Source organism: Chrysochloris asiatica, unplaced genomic scaffold (genome assembly GCF_000296735.1).
Source record: "Chrysochloris asiatica unplaced genomic scaffold, ChrAsi1.0 scaffold00050, whole genome shotgun sequence".
Taxonomy (NCBI): Eukaryota; Metazoa; Chordata; class Mammalia; order Afrosoricida; family Chrysochloridae; genus Chrysochloris; species Chrysochloris asiatica.
The window spans coordinates 6,386,383-6,406,164 of record NW_006408568.1 but is presented as its reverse complement, the minus strand read 5'-3'; the positions used below and the strand labels follow the sequence as shown (position 1 = coordinate 6,406,164).

General features: G+C 40.8%; 1 pseudogene; it reads left to right on the top strand.

The window, feature by feature from the left end:
- Positions 1 to 17,276: 17,276 nt before the first annotated feature.
- On the top strand, positions 17,277 to 17,922 carry LOC102840701 (annotated as a pseudogene).
- The last annotated feature ends 1,860 nt before the right edge of the window (positions 17,923 to 19,782 follow it).

Genomic DNA, 19,782 nt, shown 5'->3' with positions numbered 1-19,782 from the left:
TAACTGAAATGTCAGTGGTTTGAACCCACCAGCACTCTGTTGGAGAAATATGTTGCAGATGGCTTCTGTGAAGATTCATCTTATCCTATGGAGTACTGGGGAATCAACTCGACGGCACTTAATAATAACAATGACATGGAGTACTGGGAGTCGTGGTGTGGCGCTGTGGGTGTGCCAGACTGCAAAGCTGTTTGAACCACAAGGTCAACAGTTCAAGCTCACCTCGGAAACCCTATACAGGGTCGCTATGGGTCGGAACCCCCTCGACTCGATATCACTTAACAAAAACAACAACTTGGAGTCCTGAGACAGCCACTGCAGGATAATGCGCTGGGACTTAAGGTCAGTTTGAACCACAAGATTGGTGGTTCAAAACCATCAGCTGCTGCTCAGAAACCCTATACAGGGTCCCTATGGGTCAGAACCAACTCAGTGGCACTTAACAACAACAACAACATAGGATCCCTATGAATCAGAATCAACTTGCCTGCAGTGGATTTTAAGGAACGATGGTGATGTGATGGTAAAGTGCTTACCTATTACCCAAAAGGTTGGGTTCAAGCCCCCCTTACAGCTCTGTGGGGGAAAAGCCTTGGTCATCTGCTTCTATTATGATTGTTGTTGTTAGAACAAGCAAGCTGTTCATCTGGGAGCCATCAAAGCAAGCCATCAAGTCCCTTCAGAACAACCCCGCTTCCAAAACTGAAACTCAGAGGGAACACATGAGCAGGCTGTAAGCTCGCTGGTGACCGCTTTGGTCTATTGGTGAGTGGAAGTGGGGGAAAGGCAGTAATGAAGACATGGGCTGAGTTCGACCATGTTCCATAAACTTCTGTTGACCTTAAGTTGAGAGAGAGAAGAAGAAGGGCTGGTTGGTCCAAAGTTTGGGGAGACTTGAGGACTCCTGAGCCCATGGACACTAACCTAGCCATGGTGGGGTAGAGCTGAGGGTGAAGCATCCAGCTGATAAGAAGTTGGGGGAGGCATGCAAGAACGCCCAAACTTGCAGCTAGTACCCATTTGACCTAGCTTGGAAGACTTGGATCAGAACTGTACAGGAAGATAAGGGAGTTTGGTACAGGAAGCAAGTGTAAATCGCTACAATTTGATGAACTTGACCTTTACTTATGGATGTAGTAGTTCAAAATACCAACCGAGAGGGGAAGAGCCTTCGCATCAAGGATCAAGCCTATCCCTTCAGTACACAGGGTTTATAGGGATGGGCAACATAGACATTGGCTACCTAAAGCGGAGGAGGGGACCATAAAAGCACGAAGAGGCTGGCTTACAGGTTTTCAAGAGGGAGTTTAGTTTCAAAGTGAGTGGGGGAAGGTAGAATCCCCACTGAATAGTTTTCATTTTGTCTAGATGGGTCTGGTGAAAGGAGATGGGGATAGGATTCTTTTGATTCTGTAGTGAGTAATCTTGTCATGACTAATTGCAGTTGTCACAACTGTGAAGGTAGAATTTGTGTAACAAAAAGCAGGGAGTACCATGGCAATGAAACGATATACAATAGTATGAATGTAAAACTAATGTTCTCCCACCCAAGTAAACTATCACATAATTCACAATAAAACACTAAAAAAAAAAAAAAAAAAAAGTGGGGAGTAGTTAATCTTAACATTCCAGGAACAGAGGACCCTAGGACCATCAGAGAGAAGAGCATGAGTGGAACATGGGGATCTTAACCAGAGAAGCAGCGACACCAGAGATGGAGGCAGAGATGATGACATGGAGAGAGAGCAGCTGAGGACTCTAGACTCATGGAAAGAGAAAGTCTGTGTTGTATGCTGGTGGGCAGGAGGCTGGCTTGCAAAATGTGTCCTTTGGTTGTTTAAGCAGTTATATATTCCTGCATATTTTTGTGTACATCAAAATAAGTAAGAAGGAATAGAGGCAAATACTGTTTAACTGATGGTGCATGGAGGGGATTGTAATCATTGCAATGAAACAAATACGATAGGATGAGTGTAAAACCTATGTTCTATATTCATTCAATGCACAGTAAAAGCTTAAAAAAAAAAAATTGTTATTGATGTGGTTAAGTGCTGTTAAGTCGGTTCCCACTCATAGTGACCTTGCATCAAGTTTCTGAGGAACAGCAGGTGGGTTTAAGCTACCATCCTTGTAGTTAGCAGTCCAGTGCTTATCCTACAGCACCACACTGACCCTGTAAAGATTGCACCCTAGGAAACCCAGTGGACGCAATTCTGCTCTTTCCGATAGGGTCACGATGAGTCAGAATTGACTTGAGGATACACAACAGCCTAAGTCCAAATCAACTTGGGGGCACTTGACAGCAGTTCATTGGAAGAGATCGCCAGACTTTTGGATGTTGTTGTTGTTAGATGCCATCGAGTCGGTACCGACCCATAGTGACCTTATTATCCACAGCAGAACGAAACACTTCCCGATCCTGGGCCAACCTCACTACTGTTGCCACGCATGAGTCCATCGATGCTGCCACTTGGCCAATCCATTTCGTTGGAGGTCTTCCTCTTTTTCTCTGACCCTCCACCTTATCAAACTTGATATCCTTCTCCAGCGACTGGTCCCTCTTGACAATATGTCCGAAGTATGAGAGATGAAGTTTGGCCATCATGGCCTCCAAGGAGCACTCTGGCTGCACTTCTTCCAAAACAGATCTGTTGGTTCTTTTGGTAGCCCATGGACTGAAAACCTTATAAATAGCATACTTTTCTATAGAAGGATATTAATGGTAGCAAATACTACTGCCCAGTATTCTGCACCTTGTCTTAATAAAATATCTTGGAAGTTTTTCCAGATCAATTCCTTGGTGTTTTCTTATATCAGTGCTTTTTTGTTTGATTTGGTTTCCCTTTTTAACAGCTGCATGTTCCATTCTGTGACTGTTTGTACTTTATTTAACCAGTTCCCTATTAATGAATGTCAGGCTGTGCTATTTTTTGCTACTACAAACAGTAATTCAAAACTGTAAGTTTAGTTTATACTCATATAGGATAATTGGCTGAAGTGAGGAAGTGTAAGTTATTCAGGAATATAAAAATAATAATAATGTAAATTCGCCTAAAGATGACTGTGTCCGTTTTCTAGTGCTGCTGTAGTAGAAATGCCACATGTGGGTGGCTTTAACAAACATGATGTTATTTTCTCACAGTTTAGGAGAGTAGAAGTCCAAATTCAGAGTGCCTGCTCTAGGGGAAGACTTTCTGCCTACTCTGGAGGGAAGGTCCTTGTCTCAACTTTCTGCTTCCTTGGTTGCTTGGAGATCTCTTTATGATATCTATCTTATTCCATCTGGTCTCTGCTTGCTTGTTTAATCTCTTTTTTCTAAATTAAATCAGGTTTTTTTTGTGTGTGTGTGAATTGAGTGATAGTTTACATGGGAAAGCATCGGTTTCATTGCCATGATTACAATTTCCTCCATTCATCATCATTGAATAGCATTTGCTTCTATTTCCTATTCCTCTGTTGTTGTTTTTTTGTTTTGGATGCACACAAAACCTCTTAGGAATATATAATCATTTAAACAACCAACAGGAACATTCTGCAAGCCTGCCTCCTGGCCGCCAGCACACAGCCTTTCTCTTTCTGTGAGTCTAGAATCCTCATCTGCTCCCTCTTTCCATGTCTTCAGCTCTGATGTCACTGCTTCTTTGGATAGGGTCCCGTGTTCCACTTGTGCTCTTCTCCCTTGATGGTCCTAGGGTCATCTATTTCTGGACTGTAAATTTAACTGCTGCCCCCTTTTTGTTAAAAAACTTCTACCTTTATAGTTGTGACAGTCACAATTAGTCATAACAATTACTCACTATTGAATTATAAGAATCTTATCCCCATCTCTTTTCACCAGACCCATCTAGACAAGATGAAAACTATTCAGTGGGGATTCCACCTTCTCCTGCACACTCTGAAACTAAACTCCCTCTTGAAAACTTGTAAGCCAATCACTTTGTGTCTTTATAGCCCCTCCCCCCCCCAAAAATTTAGGCAGCCATTTGATCTCTTTTATGTCTCAAAAAAGATTGACTTACAGTACACTAATTGAAATACACCGTACACTAATCCTACCTCTTTAACATAACAAAGAAAACCCACTCCCAAATGGGGTTATGACAATAAGCATAATGGTATAAAGGTTAAGATTTACAGGACATTATTTTGGGGCACATAATTCAGCCCATTAAAGCAATTGTCTACTAACCAAAATGTCAGTGGCTTTATAACCTTGGAAGTTCTATTGACTTGTGAACTGGAAATGACTCAGCCTCATTGGGTTGCTTTTATGCTTTTAATTCAATCCATAACAGTAAGTTTCTCTTGGAGTGTAAGATGCATTCATTACTGATGAAACATTTTATGTTTCATTTAAGGCATTTTTAATATTTGGGAAACTAATATTAACAAGTGTAATATGGATTAATCATATACAATTGAGCTTTGTATTTATTGTGAGACTAGAAGTAATGAAACTTGAGAGGCTATCTAAGGTGCAACTATTAGTTTCTCCTTGTGTGGAGGAAAAAAGAATGATAAAAATTGAAGATACTTGGAAACAATTAGTCCATTGGACAAACTCACTATATGAACATCAGTCTCTCTTATCTGAGACCAGAAGCATTAGATAATGCCTAGCTCACATACCAACTTTTCTGAAAGGGCTCACATTAGAAAGTCCTGGATAGAGTGGGAGAAAATATGGACCAAAATTCAAAATTATAAAAAAGACCAGGCTTACTGGGCAAAAGTAGTCCAGGTGTGGTGTTATAGGATAAGCACTGGACTGCTAACCAGAAGGTCAGCAATTCAAAGCCACTAACTGCTTCTTTGAAACTTTATACAGGGTCACTATGAGTTGGAAGCGAGTTGACAGCACTTTACAATAACAACTGGTCAGAAAAAGACTGAAGGAACCCCAGACTGTGGCCCTTGATCACCCTTCAGATTTGGAACTGAAATCACTCCTGTGGCCCAATTTTCAGCCAAACGGTAGATAGGTATATAATGGGAGGTGATTCTAGTAAGGTATTGACATCATGAAATGATCAGCTATTGAAGACCAAGAGGGCAGCATTTACCTAAGGAGAAAGTTCAGAAAGGTTGGGAAGGAGGGTGGAATGCAAATAGGAACCACAGGGAGGAAGTAGGTTAGCTGTTGTTACATGGAAGGGGTTGCAATCACTGAAATGAAAGTATACATGAAAGTGTGTAATTTGCTTAATATATTATAAACTGATCCATCAGCTGTTTCACCACCTTCACTGAATTCTCAATAAAAAGCTTTTTGAAAAAAAAAAAAAAACCACTGAAACTTTAGCAGCTGTCAGAGTTGGAGCGAAGAAGAGACAGAGCAAAACTTGTGTTACTTTCATTTTTTTTTTTTTTTACTTCATTGACAATGTTTTTAAGCTTCAAGGTAAAATCCCCTCTCCCCTTGATAAATTACACTAAAACAGGTCACACAGTATATTTTTAGCTGCTTAAATTTATTACGTGGTCACTATTTTATAATCAGTAGACTACTTAATGGGAGTCCTGGTGTGGCGCTGTAGGATATGCACTGGATTGCTGACCACAAGGTCAGCTGTTCAAACCCACCAGGTTGCTGTAAGTTCGGACTACCATATAGCACTTAACAACAGCACGACAAAGCACTTAATTTTGACCTAAAGATTCTCTTTAACTTTTATTCATGTTAATTATATTAGTTAAATATAGGGTCCTTTGAGAAGTACCTATATTTTTAACTTCTATATCCTATTGCATGAAATAGACCTTCAGAAAATAACAATAGCATTTAATAAGTGCTTTCTATGTACCTGATACTATTCTAAGTATATTATATGTATATTCACTTATGTAATTATTTGTTGTTAGGTGCCGCGGAGTCAGTTCCAATTCACAACAACCCTATGTACAACAGAACAAACTGCCCGGTTCTGTGCCATTACCACAATTGTGGTTACATTTGAGCCCATTGCTACTGTCACTGTGCTAGTCCATCTCACTGGGGATCTTCTTGTTCGCTGATCCTGCACTTTGCCAAGCATGATCTCCAAGGACTGGTTCCTCCTGATAACATACATATTCAAAGTATGAGACACGAAGTCTCACCATCCTGGCTTCTAATAAGCATTCTGGCTGTACTAAATCCAACACAAACTTCTTTGTTCTTCTAGCAGTCCATGGTACTTTGAATAGTCTTCTTCAACACCATAATTTAAATGCATTGATTCATCTCTGGTCTTTGAGCTTTCACATATATATGAGATAACTGAAAATATCATCGCTTGGGTCAGATGCACCTTAGTCTTCAAATAGATGATCTTGGCTCTTGAACACTTGAAAGAGATATTTTGTAGCAAATTTTCCTTGTAGGCATGTGGATATTATCTTGTGACATACAGCATTGTACTTCAAGATATATCTTGTAATGTTCTTTTTGATGATGAGTTTGTTGTTCCCAGCATAGTAAGCTATATGATTGTCAGATTCATAATGGCCAGTACCAGTCCATTTCAACTCACTAATGCCTGGGATATTGATGTTTATGCATTCCATTTCATTTAGAAAACTTCCAATTTTCCTAGATTCATACTTTGTACATTCCAAATTCTGATTATCAGTGGACGTTTGCAGTTGTTTCCCCAAAGTTTGAGTTGTGCCCTCTCAGCGCGTAAAGGTCCTGAAAGCTTTTCAACTCTGCTTTGAGTCGTATTTGAGTGTTTTTCAACCTGATGCGCTCACCTTCTGGCACTGTATCTGACGATGTTCTGCTGCGATTTGTCATGTTTGTATCTTCCGACACTTGATCTGACAGTGTTCCACTGCTTGCTATTCATAAGGTCTTCAGCGGTTAACAAACTGAAAGTGGTCCACCTCTTTTTCTTTCTAGTTTGTCTCAGTCTGGAAGCTCCGATGAAACTGTCCACCATGGGTGACTCTTGTTATTAAGTGCCATTGAGTCGGTTCCGACCCATAATGACCCTGTATAGGGTTTCCAAGGAGCGACTGGTGAGCTTGAACCGCCGACCTTGCAGTTCAAACGGCTTTGCAGTCTGATTCATTAACCCACAGCGCCACACCAGGACTCCATGGGTGACCCTATTGGTACATTAATTACTTTTGGCATTACACAAGCCACCACAGTACGACAGACTGAAAGACGAGTGGCTGTATGTAAATCTTGTATAGCCCTGTGATGGTGATTATGTGCCGAGGAGTCAGTTCCAACTCATAGCAACCCTGTATAGGGCTCCCTAGGCTGTAAATCTTTATGGGAGCTGAAAACCTCATCTTTCTTCTGCGGAACAGCTGGTAGTTTCATACTGTTGACCTTGTTGTTAGCAGCCCGACTTGTAACCACTACGTTACCAGAGCTCCTATATTGCCCTATAAGTATTATTTATTATCATTGTGTTACATGTGAGGAAACTGAAGCAAGTCTAGGTTACAACTAGTACATACAGGCGGCATGTTATGAAAAAGCCAAGTGGTCTGGTTCTAGAGTTTGTCCTTGTAATTATTCTTTTATATAATTGTCCTTTATTCTCCGTTATTGTAGATCATTATTATTATCTATTTATTGGGGAGGAACATGCAGAAAAGTAAAACTGCTTGCTCAGAGTAGCAATATGCGTATTTTGTTGTTACTGTTAAGTGTCTTCAGGGTGGTTCTGACTGTAGCGACCTTATGTAGGGTTTCCAGGGAGCAGCTGGTGAGTTTGAACTGCCGACTTTGTGGTTGAAACTGACCTTGCGAGTCCAGTGCTATATCCTGCAGTGTCACACCAGGACTTTAATTTAGTGCTTTCAGTTCAAGAGTATTCGTAAAGATATTTGGGAGGAAGACAGCAGAGTCCCTCTCTTGAACTGTGAGTAGCAAAGCTAACAGTTAAATGTTGGACAGTGCTTTGGGTGGCAACTTCATATGTTTAGATTGTTTGCATCTTTCTGTTTATTTTATCTGTCAACTAGTGCCTTTTTGAAGTCCTGGTGTGGCACTGTAGGATAAGCACTCGACCACAAGGTCAGTTTGAATCTCAAGGTCAGCAGTTCAGACTTCCCCAGTGGTTTCTCAGAAACCCTATACAGAGTCACTGTTAGTCGGAACCAACTCGGCAGCACATCACAACATCCACAAAGTGCTTTTTTAACACTAGCAGAACAATTCACAAGGGACGGTGTGTTGTTTCAAAATACAGTGTCGTGAAGAAATAGCAACCAAGTATGATTATTAATTCACTGTGCTTAGTAGAAAGAACTTGTGTTTGCATTTCCATGCCAACTCTAGAAGTAACTTTCTAGGAGCTATAAAGCATTATCATGCTCAGCTTCCGTTGACTTTCATTTGTTTCTTTAATTTAACAGCAGGATTCTTTGTAAACATATTGGAGAGTTGAAATGCCCTTTCTCTTTAATAATTTGTCAGATGACTTCTCACAGGAAGGTGTCAAATTCAGAATCACATTGATAATTGAAGTAATTGATTGGGAAAGAACAAAGGAAGCCCCAATAAACAAAGGCCAAGGATTATATTTGGGGGAGTAAAAAGGAATATCTTCATTGTTAGCCAGTAGTCTGGTGTTTATTAAAGCATACCTTATCCGAGCTTTCCAGAGAGTTGTATGCAAAGGTGGGGGTAGCAAAGGTGGGGGTAGCAAATGGCGTGTGTTTACCCAATTGCTTCTCACTGACTTTTCTCATCTCTTGATTCAGCTACATACCTCTTCAGCAGTTGATTAGTTCACATCTATAAATCAGTTTGCATTTGTAAATATTTATCATCTACACATAAAATAAGGGAACTAGCCTGCATGTAGCTTATAAAATTAGTCTTATTTCTTAGTTACGCATGCTAGAATTCCTTGGCAGTGAGAAAGTACAGCTGTCACAATATGACAGAATATCATGATTCACTGATTGGGAAAAAATATATTAAATTATTAGGTGAATTCATTTGAAAAGCATATGGAATTTTTATAGGCTGAAATGCCTAACTTAGAGGAGTTCTAAAAGAAACATTTAAAAATAGAGAGTTGTGTCTTGAAAAGGGGTCTTTACCAGTGTGAAGTATAAAAGATTACTTTGCATTGGTAGATGACATAGTTGAAGGGTAGGCCAGGAGGGTTAAGGGCAATATCTGTATTACACAGCTATCTATTAATGAAATGTACATATTGTTGTTAGGTGCTGTTGAGTCAGTTCCAACTCAGCGATTATGTGCACAACAGAATGAAATATTGCCTCGTCCTGTGTGATCCTCAAAATTGTTAGGTTTGAGCTTAATTGCTGCTGCCACTGTGCCAGTTCATCTAGTTGGGGGTGGTGGTTCTTCCTCATTTACTCTAACCCTCCACTTTACCAAGCATGATGTCCTTCTTCAGCGTTTGGTCTCTCCTGATAACATGTCCAAATTATTAGAGATGAAGTCTCTCCATCCTGGTTTTTAAGAAGCATACTTTATTCATTTAAATGTTTAAAGGGCACATTCTGTCAGCCAGCCTCCTGCCTGCAGGTACATAACCTTTTTCAGTCCATGAGCCTCGAGCCTGCAACTGCTCTGTCTCTTCATGCCACTGCCTCTGCTACCTACTGCTCCATTCATGCTCTTCTTTCTTGATGGTCCTGGGATCATCTGTTCCTGCATGAAAGATTAACTACTCCCCCCTTTTAGTGATACATCTTCTACAATTACAATTGTGACTGACCATCACAGTTATTAATCCTGCAAATAATTACTCACAATTGAATCTTAAAATCCTCTCACCATCATCCCCTATCATCTTTCATCAGATCCATTTGGAAAAGTGGAGAACTATTCAATGGGGAGTCTACCCCCCTCATTCTGTAACTAAGTACACTCGTGAAACTGTGTAAATCAGCTACCCCATGCCTTTATAGCTCCCCCCCTCCATTTTTGATAGCCAGTGTCTAAATTTCTCATCCCTATCCTCAGTATACTGAGGAAACAAAGTTGTTCCTTGATATGAAGAATTCTTCCATTCTGGTAGGAGTTTTGAGGCACTGCATTCATAGGCAAAAGTCTAGTTCATCAAATTGTAGCAATTTGCACTTGTTCACAGTATCAAACATCTTTAAGAAGCGCTCTTGCTGCGCTTCTTCCAATACAGATTTGTTTGTTCTTCTGGCAGTCCATGGTTCTTTTAATATTCTCCTTCAGCACCATAACTCAAATGTATCACTTCTCCCATCTCCTTACTCACTGCCCATCTTTCACATGCATATGAGGTGATTGATATTACCATGGCTTGGGAAACACACCTTAGTCCTCAACTGCTATCTTTGCTATTTAATGCTTTAAAGAGGTCTTTTGCAGCAGATTTGCCTAATGCAACATGTCCTTTAATTTTTTTTTTTTAAGTTATCTTTTTTTTTTTAAGTTTTTATTGTGAACTGAGTAATAGTTTACATGGGAGATGGGAGAACATCGGCTTTACACCATCGTTTCATTGCAATGATTACAATCTCCTCCATGCATCATTCAGCAATATTTGCTTCCATTCCCTCTGGTTTTGTTTGTTTGTTTGTTTTCTGAGGGGGAGATGTACACAAAAACACCCTGGAATGTATAATAATTGAAACAATTGAAGGGCAAGAATGGCAAACAATTCTGCAAGCTACCTCCTGGCCACCAGCACCCAGTCCCTCTCTTTCCATGAGTACAGAGTCCTCAGCTGCTCCCTCTCTCCATGTCCTCATCTCTGCCTTGCTGATTCTCTGGATAGGGTCCTGTATTCCGCTCATGCTCTTCTCCCTTGATGGTCCTAGGGCCCTCTGTTTCTAGACTGTAAGATTAACTCCTCCCCCGTTTTTGTTACAATACTTCTACCTTTATAATTGTGGCAGTCACAATTAGTCATGGTAACTACACTATTGAATCATATGAATCTTATCCCCATCTCTTTTTACTGTACCCATCTAGACAAGATGAAAACTATTCAGTGGGGTCTCTACCATCCTCTTCATACTCTTAAGCTAAACTCCCTTTTGAAAACTTGTAAACCAGTCACATTGTGCCTTTATTGCCCCCTCATTTTAGGTAGTCACTGTCTAAGTTGCCAATCTCTAATCTACCCTGCATATAGAGGGGAGATAGGATTGATACTTGATGTGAAGACTCCTTCCCTCTCAGTTGGTATTTTGAGCTACTACATCCATAAGTATAGGTCAGGTCCATCAAATTGTAGCAATTTACCCTTGTTTCCTTTATCAAAAAAAATTTTTTTTTTTATCTTCCACTAGTCGAGTTCTGATTATCAAGCCATCGAGGCTAGGTCAAATGGGTACTGTCTGCAAGTTTGGGTGTTCTTGTGCATCTTCCCTCACTTCATATCAGCTTCACTCTCAGCTGTAGCCCCCCGTGGCTATGTCCTTGTCCATAGGCTCAGGAGTTCCCAAGTCTCACCACATTTTGGACCAGCCAGCCCTTCCTCTTCTCTCTCTCATCTTCAGGTTGATTGGAGTCTATGGTACGTGGTTGAATTTAGCCCAGACCTTCATTGCTGCCTTTCCCCCTGTTGAACTCACCAGTAGACCAACATGGTCGCCAGCAGGCTTACATGCCTGCTCATGTGTTCCCTTTGAGTTTCAGTCTTGGAGGGCGTCATTTGATGTCTTGAGTGTTGATTGTGGATTCAATCAGAGGCTGTATATACAGGTATGTCTTTCCCCCTCTTAGGTCTCAATTCGTTACCTAGTCTATTCTGGAGTTATAGATGACAGTTACAGCTGCACTGTATAGTTTGTACCAATAATAATAGCTAGTATTCTTGGATGTAAATAAAGTTTAGCGTACAATATCCTTTGAAACATATTTTAGTGTAGTGGTTAAGAGCACAGGCTTTGGGAACCAAATTGCCTCAATTTAGATCCTGGCTCTGACGGTAATTGTGGGACCCCATAACCTAATTTAGCTGTGCCTCCTTTTCCTCAATTATACAATAGAGGTAAGGGTTGTCATGAGTATGAATTGAGTAGTCAGGTGTTCAGAATAATGCCTGGTACATCATAAGATCATAGTAAATGTTAGTTAGACTGGAGACCAAATCAAATTAGGTTAAGCAAAAATTAGATTTCTTACAAGAATTACAGATGGTTCCTGGAACCCAAGAACACAGTCTTGCTTGGAACTAGAACCAGAAACTGGAAAGCTGGAGGAACCATGGCTTTCTTTCTGGGCCACATCCATCATTCATGTCTGCATTCTGCCCGTGTTTTCTATGCATATACATTTTGATGTGCATATGACCAAGGTAAATGTATAGTCTTAGCTTCTGAGTTGACATTGTTGTTGTTAAGTGTTGTTGAGTCGGTTCTGATTCATAGTGATCCTATATAGGGTTTCCAAGGAGTGACTGGTGGGTTTGAATTGCCAACGTTGCTGTTCAGACCAACCTTGTACTCCAGTGCTTATCCTCCAGTGCCATGACTTTGCTTTTGATCTGGTAGCCCACACTCTCAGATCCAATTTAAAATCCAGGAGAGCACTTGATTGCTCCAGCGTTGGTCAAGTGTCCATCCCAGTCTGTCCTTTCCTGGCCTTGGCAAGTGTGCAGAATATGCAAGCCATGTAGACATGACTCCAGAGGACCAGTCGTGTCAGGGATAGGGGATCATATTGGGTGAGGCAGAAGCCCCAGAAGTGCTTTTAAATAAAGTACCGATGCTGCTCTTCCCCTCCCCTGGTGATTCCGGCTGCTGCACAATGCCTTCTTCTAACAAGTGAGGGCACTTGAATAAGGCCTTCTAGCAAGATTCTTATCTCCTATATACAGTGGGTAGGAAGTGATAAAACTTTCTTTTTCAATATTTCTCCCTCCAGAATTTATTGTGCACATCTAGCAGAGAAATGGAGTCCTGGTGTGATGGTGAGGGTTAATGCGCTGGACTGCAAGGTTGGTTTGAATCTCAAGGTCAGTGGTTCAAGCTCACCAGCAGCTCCTAGGAAACCTTATTATACAGGGGTGATATGAATAGGAGCCGACTCAACGGCACTTAACAACAAGAGCAGGGAAACATGTAAAAAAGAAAAGTTACCTATAGTCCTGCTAACCTGCCACCTGCGCCTCCCTTTTCCTGTGCCCTCTTCACTTGTCCACATGGGAACAAGCAAACCTGATGACTTCTCTAGGCTGCACACAATCTGCTACTTTTTACTTTATTTTTATATCTTCTTAGGTAGATACATGAGAGGCCTACATTTCTGTTGTATTAATAAGAAAAGGGAAGTTTTGAAAGCTTATGGAAAATAACTTTGATAAATAGATAGTAGAATAGAGGAGAGATCCTCTTCTTTCCTGCCTGTCAGTATGCTATTATACTTGGAGGAGGGTAAGTCAAAAAGTATTGCTACAGAATCAAAGACACCTTTATTAAACAAGTAGATTAAGATGTGAAGCTATGGTTTCTTAACATATTCTCCATCTAGGTCAATGCATATCTGATGGCATCAAGAGATATTTCCATCTCTCTAACCCTTCCCTAGAGTCCTGGTGTGGCGCTGTGGGTTAATGCACCAGACTGCAAAGCCGTTTGAACTGCAAGGTCGGTGGTTCAAACTCAGCAGCCATTCCTCAGAAGCCCTATACAGGGTCGCTATGGGTCGGAATCGACTTGATGGCACTAACCACCACCAACAACCCTTTCCTGGTGCGGTGCTGTGTGTTAATGCGCTGGACTGCAAGGTCAATTTGAATCGCAAGTCTGGCGGTTCAAACTCACCAGCAGTTGCTTGGAAACTCTACATAGGGTCGTGATGAGTCAGAACCAACTCGACGGCACTAACTACAACAACCCTTCCCTGAAGTCTTCTGTGTTCTTTAATTTATACAACATCAAAACAGCAATTTCAACATCCTCAAGGGACTCAGTTTCCTTTTAATTGTTCTTTGGTTTGGGAAGCAGAAAGAAGTCTAAATGGGGAAGATCAGGATGGGCAGGGTAAGGTTTCCCAACACAATTCTCATAAGCTAGCCTTGCTCCTCTTGAAGAATGAGCAGATGTGTTGTCACTCTGGGAAAACTCCTCCACTCAGCTTTCCAGGCCTTTTTCTTACCAGTGCATTTAAAATTTTGTTAAAACTTTTTCCAGATTAGCCTCCATGATCACCCTATGTCTTCTTAGAAAATCTTATGAAGTTACTTGTTTGGGGTCCCGTAAACCCTGTATAGGGTTTCTGAGTAGCGGCTGGTGTGTTTGAACTGCCAACCTGTGGTTAGCTGTCCTTGTCCTATAACACCATACCAGGACTCCCTCTTAAGTATAAGATTGATTAGCAAAATCTGGGAAATATGGCCTTTGTAGTTTTAAGTAGAACATTACTTGAATTAATGAGCAATACAGTCTTGTTTTTTAAAAAAAATTATGAGGGCTCTACTTTAAAGAGCTGCTGATGTGCCTGTTACTTTTTGAGAAGCAGAGTGGCATAAAGGGCAAGAATAGGGCTTTAGTGTTGAACAGATTTGTATAAGAATTCTGCTTTGTTTTCTACTTTATGTGGTCTTGACACCTTGTATGAGTCACTTTATCTCTTGGAGCCACATTTTTTTCATCTATAAAATAAATAAAATAGTTACAACTTTAACAAGGTTCATGTTAAGAGTAAGTAAGATTTGTATAAAGCACCTGGCAGTATTTCTAGCAAATATGTTAGAACCTTTTACTTTCCGTCCTCTCCCCATGAATCTGTTAGTGTCTTGCTAATGAAGATGACTCTGGATGGAACATGTTCTGTTTTACTTCAGGTTGATATGAGTGGGAGTCCATTTGAAAGTTATACTTGGCATTTGTTGGGTTCATATTCATATTATAAATAGTCTTTTGACTTTGATTTTAAAGAAATGTACAGAAAATTGCAGTAGACTTGAAGAACAAGATGATTTAAAATTTTTTAAATATATTGTTAAAGGCGATAAAATATTTGTGGCTCTGGAATGGATAAGATCAAGAGATAACTACAGTATGGAAATTTATTCCAAAAATGATGACTTCAATTTATCAAGCAAACAAAGGACTAAAATTACTCTAAGAGAGGCTTGAAAATTAACTTCCTTTTTATGCCCTTTAACAGATTATCTACACCTGTGCTACGATGAGCAACAATAACCACTTTATTTTTTTATGTTTTATTGTAAATTATGTGATAGTTTACATGGGAGAACATTAGTTTTACATTCATCCTATCTTATATCATTTCATTGCCATGGTTACCATCCCCTCCATGCATAATCAACCAACCAAAGGGTATATTCTGCAAGCCTACCCCCCGGTTATCGGCACACCGCCCCTCTTCCTCTCTGTGAACAATGACCACTTTAGATATGAACTGTAATGAGTAGAAGTATAAATTGATATAGTCTGCCTGGAAAGTCATTTGACAATAAAATTATTCACAATCTTCCTTGTTCTAAAGTCACCCTGTGACCATTAATCCTACTTCTGAGCATATTTCTCAAGAACACTTAAAGTGCAGATTCAAATTTATGTACAACAGCCCTCATTGCAACATTGCTTATTTAAACTTATTTATCTACTCGTTACTGAGATATACACCAGTCATATGCACAGGTTTGAGTTGTACAGCTCAATGACTTTTTAACCTGTATATGTATTCCTACAGTATAGTGTGGGATAAGTACTCGACCACAAGGTCAGTTTGAAACTGCAAGTTGTTGTTGTTGTTAAGTGCTTTCAAGTCAATTCAGACTCATAACGACCTTGTATAGGGTTTCCGAGGAGTGGCTAGTGGATTTGAACTGATGACTTCGTGGTTCTCATTCCAGTGCTTATCATACAGCGCTACACCAGGAGTCCTGAACCATAAGTTAGACAGTTCAAACTCACCAGCCACTCCTCAGAAACCCTTTACAGGGTCGCTATGAGTGGGAACCAACACACTGGCACTTAACAACAACAACACCATAATACAGTGTAAGAACAACTGAGCAGCATCTGACCTTGTCTTACTTCAGGATGGGGAGAGTCACCATCAACAGCCCAAGGCTGACAGCGGCTATGAAATGGAGGTCAGACATACCTCTCCAATCTTTTACCAATTCTAGCACCAGCTACTCACCCACGGCACTTTGTACTTCTCTTCTGGATTCATCAGTTCATTAGAACAGCCACATAGAATTCACACACCATACTCACAGTTAAGTTCTCTTGTGCCTCTTCCTTCCTGCCCCGCTTCTGCCACTATCCACTTTCCTGGCTTCTAGCAAGATAGATTATTTTGATGGTGGTTATTATCAGTGGAATCATATACTATGTAGCCTTCTGTGTAAGAATTCTTTCAGTTAACATGTTTTTGAGATTGAACCATGTTAAATATTAATAAAATATTAATAAAATATTAATTTTTTTGTTCCATTGTATGAATAACCACAATTTGTTTATCTATTCTCCCGATCATAGACATATAATTCCAGTTTTTTACTATTATAGAGTAGGTGTGGGTGTGCATTTATTCTGCTTGGGATTCACTGAGATTCTGGAATCTCATAAGTTTATGTCTTTCTCCAAATTTGGGAAATTTTCTAGTTTTGGTGGATGCCACTAAGCAAGATTTGAAATACAGGAAGAAGTGTAGGTCTTGGAGGATAAATATGAGTTCCATTTTGAGGACATGTTGACTTGATGTTATATGGCAATGGAAATAAGACTTACGCTTGGTGAAGTGTTTAGTGCTGGGGATAAAGATTTAGAATTATCAGCCATAGGAGTAGATGAGATGACCCAAGAAAGAGCCTGTAGATCAGCATGTAATCCTGAAACCAACAAGGGTGGATGGAGAAGAGTTTATCTTGAAGGCTGAGACGGTAATTCCTTTTGTTAATTACTATGACTTGGTGTCTAACTCATTGTCTGAAACATAGGCAATGCTTATTAGTTATTGAATGAATTCAGTGGAAGTGGAGCAAGCAACAGCTAGTTAAGAGTAGAGCCAAAGAGTATTCTAGAAAACGAAGGTGCTCCAATGTCATTAGCCATTGCCCTTTGTCGGTTTTGGTCATGATGTGCTGTGGAGTCGGTTCCAACTCATAGTGACCCTGTACAAGGTTTCCAAGGCTATAAATCTTTACTGGACTAGAAAGCCTCATCTTTCTCCTGCGGAACAGCTGGTAGTTTTGAACTGCTGACCTTAAGGTTCACAGCCCAATTCATAACCACTACAGTACCAGAGCTCCTTCATTAGCAATCAGAAAGATGCAAATCAAAACCACAATGAGAGTCTTTCCCTCTAGCGCTACAGAGATTCTGGTGTTGCCATGGGCCGCCGCCCTGCCCGATGTTACCGGTATTGTTAAGAACAAGCCCTAGCCCAAGTCCCGCTTCTGCTGAGGTGTCCCTGATGCCAAGATTCAGATCTTTGACCTGGGTCGGAAGAAGGCAAAAGTGGATGAGTTCCCACTCTGTGGCCACATGGTATCGGATGATTATGAGCAGCTTTCCTCAGAAGCCCTGGAGGCTGCCCGTATTTGTGCCAACAAGTACATGGTGAAAAGCTGTGGCAAAGATGGCTTTCATATCTGAGTGCGGCTGCATCCGTTCCATGTCATCCGCATCAACAAGATGTTGTCCTGTGCTGGGGCTGACAGGCTCCAGACAGGGATGCGAGGGGCCTTTGGCAAGCCCCAGGGCACTGTGGCTAGGGTCCACATTGGCCAAGTCATCATGTCCATCCGCACCAAGCTTCAAAACAAGGAGCATGTGATTGAGGCTCTATGCAGGGCCAAGTTCAAGTTCCCTGGGCGCCAGAAGATCCACATCTCCAAGAAGTGGGGCTTCACCAGGTTCAATGCTGATGAGTTTGAAGACATGGTGGCTGAGAAGCGCCTCATACCAGATGGCTGTGGGGTCAAATACATCCCCAACCGTGGCCCTTTGGACAAGTGGAGGGCCCTGCATTCATGAAGGCCTTGGTAGCACTGACTTATGCCCTTCAATAAATTCACTGTGTCAATGTCAAAAAACAAAACAAAACAAAACAAAAAAACCACAATGAGATACCATTTCATTGCCACCAGGATGTCTAAAGGAGTCCTTGTGGCTCACTGGTTAAGTGATCATTTGCTAATTGCAAGGCCAGTGGTTCAAATTCACCAGCCACTCCATGGAAGAAAGATATAGTAGGCTGCTTTCATTAAAATTCTAGCCTTGGAAGTCCTGTGGGGTAAATAGGGTCACTGTGAGTCAGAATCAATTCTGTGGCAATGGCTTTTTTTTTAGGATGCTAAGATTCCAAAACCAGACAGACAGAAAGTAACAAGCATTGACAAGATAGTGAGGAAATGGAAACTTTTATCCACTGCTGGCTAGAATACAAAATGATATAGCCAGAGTGGAAAACAATGTGGTAGTGCTACAAAAATCTAAAAATAGAACTACCATATGATCCAGAAATTCCACTCCTAGATATATACCCTAAAGACTTGAAAGCGGGATTCAAACAGATCATTGTACACCAATTCGTTGTAGCACTATTCACAAAAGCAAAAAGAGAAACAGCCTAAATGGCCATCCAGGGATAAATGAATAAACAATATGTGGTAAGAGAAATTAAGTCCTGATACATGCTGCGCATTATGGATGGGAGTTGAAGACATTATGCCGAGTGAAATAAATCAACCACAAAAGGACAAATATTATATGACACTTACAGAAAAAGACAAGAACAGGCAAATGTATAGAGACCCAAGTTTATTAGTCGTGGAACCATGGTAGTGCAGTGGTTAAGTGCTCAGCTGCTAAGGGAAAGGTTGGTAGTTAGAACCCACAGCTGTTCCATGGTTGAAAGGTGGGGCAAGTCTACTCTGTAAACATTACAGCCTTGGAGACCCTGTGGGTTCAACTCTTATCTCAGTGGTAATGGGTACTAGTGATGGGAGGGAGTGGGGGTGCAGTTACTGCTTATGGAGTTTGGTTTACAGTGATGGAAAAATCACACTGGGTAAGGGTAGAGTTGCATAGCCAATTAATGTAATTGCTGTCAATAAGTTGTACATCTGTTGAATTGAGAGTGCAGTAATTCAGTAGTGCAGTGGCTCTACGGGAGAAAGATGAGGCTCTTTGTTCCTGCAAAGATATACAGCCTTGGAAACCCTCCATAGATAGGGTCACTGCGAGCCAGAACTAACTCAACAGCACTTAACAACAACAGCGTTGAATTGGCAGAAATTGTGTTATGTATTTACAACAATGACCAAAAAATAAGAGTAACTGCTAAGACTACTTGTGTACAACCAGGCACCTCATGGGATTTGGTTCCTTAGTTTTGGAGATGTTAGGTCATGGTTTTATGGGCTGATCTGGTTAATTAACTTGTTAATCTGTTCAGTGCTTCTGTTCTATCTCCTTGTTTGTTGTGTAGTGCCTGAGGTCTTAAAAACTTCCAATAATTGGTCTCTCTTTCCTTGGAGCAACAGAGGAGGGAGGAGAGTCAGGAATAGAAGGAAATGGAGTGTGTGGCTGATTGCCTCCATGAACCACAACCTCCTCTATGTGACCAGAACTCCATGGTGCCTGGCTATTTTAATTACTTTAACATTTTGATCAAAGATTCTATAGGAGAATCCTGTTCAAAAGGGGGGGAATGCAGAACAGAATTTCAAATTCTTATGGAGCTACTGAGGCTGGTTCAGCGCCTGAAAGTATTGCCCTGAGAGAATCTTTAAACCTTAAACAGAAAGTATCCCCTGAAGTGTTTTTAAACCAAACAGTAGTTTCGTTTTCGTAGTAAAGAATGTGTGCCTTGAGCATTGTGCTTTTTAAAGT